The sequence below is a fragment of the Puma concolor genome, chromosome C2, assembly GCF_028749965.1.
Source record: "Puma concolor isolate L17-30 chromosome C2, mPumCon1.1.hap2, whole genome shotgun sequence".
In the NCBI taxonomy this organism is placed as follows: Eukaryota; Metazoa; Chordata; class Mammalia; order Carnivora; family Felidae; genus Puma; species Puma concolor.
The window spans coordinates 123,710,965-123,718,602 of NC_141675.1; the positions used below are offsets into that span (position 1 = coordinate 123,710,965).

The following is a 7,638-nucleotide window of genomic DNA, read 5'->3' on the forward strand; positions in this document are numbered from 1 at the left end:
GAAATGTTTAGTAATAAATTAAAGGTAAGCATTTCTAAAAGAATATTATACATTTTTGATATATCAGGAAAAGCATTTAATATGGTCATGCAACCCAACAGAGGTAATTATCGATGATAAAAGAATCACTGTAGAGGTCATATGTATTATGATTATTTAGAATCATAGTGCCAAATGATTACACATTCTACATTCGAGTTGTACCGTACTTGGTGAAGACTTCCCTGAATATTCGCCCATCTACCACAAGAGAAGAGATCTTATAGTTCAATAGTCTCTATTTTCTATAGGACCAGAGTACAAGATTAAGGAGGTTGATGTTCCTCCATGTTATGTTAACCGTGGACCAAACAAAATACCTTTCTTCTTCTGTAAGTCCTTCATGTTCATACCACTAAAATGAATCTTCACCCTGTCATCTTCCATTTTGAAATACAATTAATAGGTATAGTTGAAAGGGTATTTGATTTCATATTTCTAGGGGCCAAAAGAGAAATATTAGTTTCCTAGGGTTGTGATAACAATATTCCACTAACTGGGTGCCTTAAACAGAGAAATGTATTTTCTCAGAGTTCTGGAAGGTAGAGCTACAAGTTCAAGGTGTCAGCAGGTTTAATTTCTTCTGTGTCCTTTCCCCTTTGCTTGCGGCTGCTGCCTTTTTGCTGTGTATCAATATGTTTGTCTCTGTTTCTCTTTTTTTTCTCTCTCTCTCTTTCTCCTAATCTCATTTTATAAAGACATAAAGGCATATTGAATTAGGAACCACTGTAACAAATGTTCTTATTTACCTGTTTCAATTCTATATTTTCAAATATAGTCCAAATATAGTGAGGTACTGGGGGTTAGGGCACTGACAAGTGAATTTTTAGAAAACACACTTAAGCCCATAACAAGAGAAATTATCCAAGAAATTATTTGACAAATCTTTATAAAGAACCTCTAAGATTTTTGCTCAATCCAGGTTCATTGAGATCATTAGCGACAGAGCTCATCACAGAACTCAGATCCCCAACACACACAATTTCAAGATCCTTTCCATCTCTTTACTTTATTTCCATCGTTGTATCAAATGCACTACTCTGAATTAGGAAATTGCAAATAATATACGCAATTGGCATACTCAAAGTATTTTCTACCTTTCTGTTATTTATTATGGTTAGCATTACTGTCTATTTTATAAAAATCCACTTGTCATTGAGATTTATTGAATAGGCATGAAACTTATGAATACACTAACATACTGGTGTTCAATAAACATTTTATCCTCCATGATTCCTAAGGATTCCTGTGTATTTTTCAAAGAGTTCCACAAAAAGTTCTAGAAAGTTTCACACCAGAATATTGCCAAAAGTCTCTAGATGCATTCCTATCATCAGGTCACATGAAAAATAACAAAACACATATATATTACAACATATTTGTAAGCCAATTGCAATTCACACCTGATTTGTAGTATTATGAGAATAAGCATGGAGTGAGAAATAAGTATAAACTTAGTCTAATTTCTTAAAAAAAAAAAAAAAAAAAAAAAAACTGGTTCTATGCGATCAAGCCCAAACCATGCTGTTCTAGTAGAATGTAAATTCTGATTAAATCATGCAAATGACAAACTGCTTAAAAGTAAGTACGATCAATAGTAAATTAAAAAGGCTTAAAGCCAAATTGGAGAGAGCCAAAAAAAAGTGAATTCAAATTAGCTATGTATGTTTTAGGTTTTGAGTTAGAAATAGTAGGCATGCTATGATTCACAATACTTATAAATACGTGTCATCCACATAATATTAAGTTATGCCAGTCATGTATTTAGTTGTCCTTTCTTTGGATCACAAAAGTCATTTTAATCTTCTGGTAATCTCTGTAATACATACTTCCTATTCTACAAAACCAACTCTTGCCAATTTAACATCATTGGATCTGTGGTGCCATTATTAAATAGCATGAGTAAATAGTTCTTCCAATAAATGTATTCTGAATCAGACATGTAAACCCAATTACTTGCCTTGTTTTCCACAGATTTTTGATCTTTCACAAAATGCTTGTTTCTTCACTTGGAACAAGCCTTTTGAATTAATAAACATTAGGAAACCATATGCCAGATCTGCTTGAATGTAAAGCATAGTGTTTTATGGCAGTTGGCAGTGGGCTAAAACAAGAATGTGTACATATCCAGGGGTCTGATTTGAGAACAAGGTCAAAGCTTTAGAGGTAGGACAGAGGAATATGCTTCCAAACAGAGTTTTGAGACTAAAAACTGATTTACAGGTGTATAGTCAGCACCTGGCATTATTACTGTAAGTGATGATTCCAAACCAGAATCTAATACCTGTATGTCTATATGACCAGGGCCACGGAAGGCAGGCAGGGAAAGGCTGGCAATTATTCTAGAATGGCAATTAACATTACAGAAGTCAGATAATCTGTATTGTGGTGTTGTTAAAGTGAAAATGGAATCTCAATAGAGAAACTTAAATGGCAAAACTTAAGGACAGATAAATATTTATGAGGACAGGAGTACAAAGACAGAGCTCAGGTACAATCAGACCTATGATATGTTCATTTGTTATTTGACAATGTGAATAGACTTGTGTCTCATTGAATATATATGATTTATTGCACACAGGCCTCCTTGGGCACTGAGATGTCACAGATGCTGTAAAGGTTCAGGAGCTTGGATAGGGCATTGATCTTTAAAACACTCTCATCATCACGGAGCAAACCAAACAAAATTATCTCTCTTGTTTGTGAAGCCAAATGGGGTATTAACTGCTACAGGATCAGAAAATCATTTCCAACAAAGACTATTCAAAAGGTAATACTTTCTTTCAGATTTTCCTAACTTTGCAAAGGTGATGAAAAAGCATATCAGAATAGTGTAGGACAATGGTCAGTCACTTCTATTTGGTATATCTGGATATGTATTAAATAGATATACATCAACTATATCTACTTACTTCCTATGTAATGATGATCTCATGGCTAAGTTTCATTGTTATCGACTCCATACCTGGGGAACCAATGTATACAGTGGTTTTTGAAGTTAAATTCTTATGCTAGCAGTTTCTGACATCACATACAATTCTCTTAGTGCCTACATATTTAAATAATTTCATTAAAGGTTCCTCTCTGATCTATAGTTTGTTGTAATTCCTAACTATAAACATGGTTATAACTTCTGTAGACTAAAATATGAACTAAGTGAAGTCCTTAATTTCACAAAGTTCACGTTCTAATAAATAATAAGGTAGGCATTCTTCTCGGGGAAACTAAGAAAACATGCTAGGTAGGGATTCAAACACAGAGAAAAAAGTAAGCATGTGAGATTTCAGACAGACTTATACCTAGCTGTTTCCTTCTACTTCATCCTCACTTTTTTCAACTCAATCCACATATTTTCTTTCACTAATTTGATTCACACTTTATGAATCAGAGATCTAAAACTATAGTTTGAACCTTTGCTAGAAATCTTTACGCAAATGAGACATGAACACAAATTCAGAGTGTCCCAAAATGAACTCACCACTGTGTCTTCTTTCCATTCCTCAGAAAGGTTTTTCTTCTCAAATCCTCCACCTCAGTCAACGGCCCCATATGTTTTTCTACGAACTTGAAAGCTAGAGACATCCAAGATCCCTCCATATCCCTTATTCTCCAATTCTTGTTACGCAGACTTTTTCTCCATTCAGAATATTATTCTGTTCATTCCTTTTTCCTGCATCTCCATTGCTCTCCTTTTCTATAATCTCTAGTTTTCTATTGGCTTTACAATGTTTCACTGTATTCTAATGAATTCTAAATTTAGCAACCAGTTTTTTTTTTCTAGAATGCAACCTGATCATCTCAATTTTGACTTCAAGTTCTTTCAGAGTTTCTCACTTATAAACATATGGAACACTTCACGTGGACTATATGATTCATTGTGTTATGGCCTGTTCCAGCTGTCCAACCTTAACCTGTCTTGATAACTACTCTGTGTTGTATTTAGCAATATTTAACCACAAACTTGTCCTGAATTCACATATTCATTGTCAGGATTTTGCATATTCTCATTGCTTGAATATACTCAGATTCTGTATACTACCCCCAAACCTATTCTACCCCATAAAATTTCCTGTAACTCCCTCAGGCAGAGACATGATTTCTTCCTGTCTGTTTCACTCTGCATATATTTCTATTAAAGCAGTGACTACATTGTATCAAACCAATTCATTTTTGTTTTCATCTGCTTTGTCTCTAGAACATATGCCCTGGAAAACAAAGACTAATCTTGTCATGATTGTGAATAAATAACTTAGCATTAAGCTTGTTACTTAAATTATGTTCACCAAAGCACTAAATGCAGCTAGATGTTTCTGACAGATTTTAAACTAGTGTCCTTTGTACCTCTTCTCTCTGGAAATAGGATAACTTTAAGCATGTGAAGTTAGTCAGTGGAGTGGGCTAGGACTCACATCATCCAGTTGCAGGCATTAGGGAAAAGAAAATTTAATGAATCAGGATAAGTTAGGTTACACTAAGCTGACAAACAACCTCAAAACCTCTGTAGTTTAATAATTAATCTTTACACTTTACTCATCAAATCAGTTGTGAATATGAGTGTCCTTCTAGGTCTATTCTTTTCAATGTGACATCTTAACAATCCACATCAAGGGAGAATCCAGAATCCAGAATTCTCTATTTCCATAATCAGGACGAAAGAAGAAGAGAGACTGGAGAATATCATACTAATTCTTATGTATTTCTGCCAAGAAATGCTTTACTTTTCATTGGTTTATTTTTCATTGACAAAAGTAAGTCATATAAACTTCAAGGGGACACAGAAGTGTAATCATCCCATATGCCTAGCAGAAAAGAATGCAAGAAATATTGCTTTCAACAATAATGATACAGGAACTAAGTAGGAACCAGCAATCATTAAAAATAGGCTTTAATATTAAATATTTGCATGCGACTTTTGCACATTACAGTGAAACCATTTGATGTTGATCAGATATCAACAGTATTACAATTTAAAAAAATATGTGGGGCTTCTGGATGGCTCAGTCAGTTAAGCATCCAACTCTTAATTTTAGCACAGGTCTTGATCTCACCTGGGTTAGATAGAGCCTCTCACTGGGCTCTGTGCTAATGGCATGGAGCCTACCTAAGTTTCTCTCTCTCCCCCTCTCTCTGCCCCTCCCTGGGCAAGTGCTCACTCTCTCTCTCTCTTTTTCAAAAAAAAAAAAAAAAAAAAAATTGTGGTTCACTTATTTGTGCTTCTAATTGGATAGTGTCTGTTAGGGCTAGCTTAAAAAAGAAATTGTGATTTAACATGGCAGGATGGCTGCCTTTGAAAATATACGGCTGTGCACTCTAAAACATCTGGGCAATATTAAAACTTTAACTTTGAGCACTATAAAATGTTTTAAATATTCATATTAGTTCATACAACCAAGTTAATTGCACATTTTTAATTTTTCCCAATTTCAAAAACTAACTTAGAATATGTACTTACATAATTGTTATTTAGAATGGAGAGACTTATATCATGGTACAATGTTAAGCCATGCAAGCATCCTTTCATTTCAAAAACATTACATAGATGTTACTATATTTAAGATACTGTATTTTAAAACAGTTATGATTGCTACATAAATTAATATGCAAATAGTGTATAATGTCTCATAAGTGGAGTTCCATTGTCTAAATTTTTATGTGTTCTCAGTGATTATGTTGTAAGAACTGCTTCATCACACTGGGTAACTATAATGAAACTGCCCTTTTCTACCATCTAAAAGAATCCAAATAAATAAACTTCTTTTTGTCAATATTTCTCTAGATTGCCGGGCAATCTTTTGGTGGTTTTCTACTTAGTATTAATTCACTTGAATAAATCCTAAACCATCCCATTTCCCCGAATACTTTGATTTGTTAGGATGACAGCAGATGTTCTATTGAGTAGAAAAAAATCCCTCCAGTTTTGTTTCTGCTTCTCCTCCCTATTTCAGTCACATATCAAATACTCATGACAGTTAACTTTCTTTCTCAGAAGGTGACTTGAGTTTTCTCTTGCCAGCTGCTTTTAGACAATTCCTTGTTTCTTTCCAAAGTTGATGGGATTAACAATTTTCTCTTTCTCTTTTCTCTGTCTTCTGATTTAGGATATTCACAGATAAGTGGCGTTGCATATCATAATTCAAGTCTGCATTTCAAGCTGAGGAAGAACTAAAGTAAGCTGGAAGAATCTCTTCTTTAGGACCACTGAGAGTTTAAAGAGTCTCTGGAGACACAAGATCATAAAAATTATTTCACAGTGATTCTCTGCATGCTTCTCTTATTCTGCTTATTATTTATTTATCTTATGCAATTTTCTCCTTAGCATTTAATTTTGAGTATGTTACTAGGCTACAAAATAATAATTTCATGGGCCCCTAGCCAGCCCTAAATTTAGTAAACTCTTTGATGTGTGGTAAATTTAGTTCTGGGACCTTGGAGCAACTGAGGGAGATTTGCAACAAGAACAGCAACAAGTGTTACCCGACTCCATCAAGGCACTTTCACTTGTCTTTGTAGAAGGACCTGTCGTTTTGAAATATTGTTAGAAAAAAAATCCTGGCATCATAAAATACCTGCTGAGAGATTTATTTTATTTATAATTATAATTTTGTTTCTGTCTCAAGTGTTGCCAAAACATGCATTAAAAGTAAGTTACTTATTCTTAAATTTGCCTTGGTACTTTAAAAGGAGGTGCCGGAAGATTTTCATATGATCACAAATTCTATAATTAAATAATTTAGCATATGTAATAAAGGATATAGAATAGAAATAACTTTTATTTGCAAACAAATTAATATATGCATGTGCATGTCGTATATATCTATGTATTCACAAACCAATTATATTTATTGAAGATACAGGATTTTTGCTCCTTTACTTTTGTTAATGTAACCAAGAAAAATGGTCAATTTATAGTCTTATGACTGTCCCTCAAATCAATATTAAATTCTCTCAACTGAATTTCTAAAGAGGTTCTACAAGACCTAGACATAATTATTAAAAATATCGACTCAAAAATTATCATCCCTAATATCCACCTAATGTTATGATTTTACTGATTGCAAACCATTATGTCACTGATTATTGTAAAACACCAGTAAAAGAAAAACTAAAGGGGGCATGCATTTATAAGTGTATACGTGAAATTTAAAATTTTCAGTTAGCTTACAGAAAATCTTCCAAGTTCCCACTTTATCTGTGAATTTTGACAGTTAAAGTGACCTAGATTAGATTTTGCACTGGTGATCTGTGTGCACTATCAAAAGTTAATATCCTACTGCAATTGATTTAACTAGTGAAAGTAGACATTCATTTTAGTGAAATTCAATAACAATTTTAAAAATAATAAACAATAATTAACCAACATTTACTCTGAACCACAAAATATGCTAATGCTTCATTTACATTTACCCTGTGAGATCATTACCGTTTACACAATTTTCATACAAAAATATTTTTAAAAAGTGATTCCACAATGTCAGCCTGAAAAGGGCTGTGAAAACTTTGCAATGGAGAAAAATTCAATAAGTCAGTGTCCACTGAGGCCAGAGGAAGGGGAGCGTTATCTTCTGTAACAATTGCTTTTATCCTAACAGCACACTAAGT

General features: G+C 33.5%; 1 long non-coding RNA gene across 1 annotated transcript; it reads left to right on the forward strand.

The window, feature by feature from the left end:
- The first annotated feature begins 288 nt into the window (after positions 1-288).
- Positions 289-6,453, forward strand: LOC147577521 (uncharacterized). The gene is made up of 3 exons (XR_015255849.1): positions 289-371; positions 2,621-2,809; positions 6,138-6,453. It is a non-coding gene; the product is annotated as an uncharacterized LOC147577521 (long non-coding RNA).
- Positions 6,454-7,638: the final 1,185 nt, after the last annotated feature.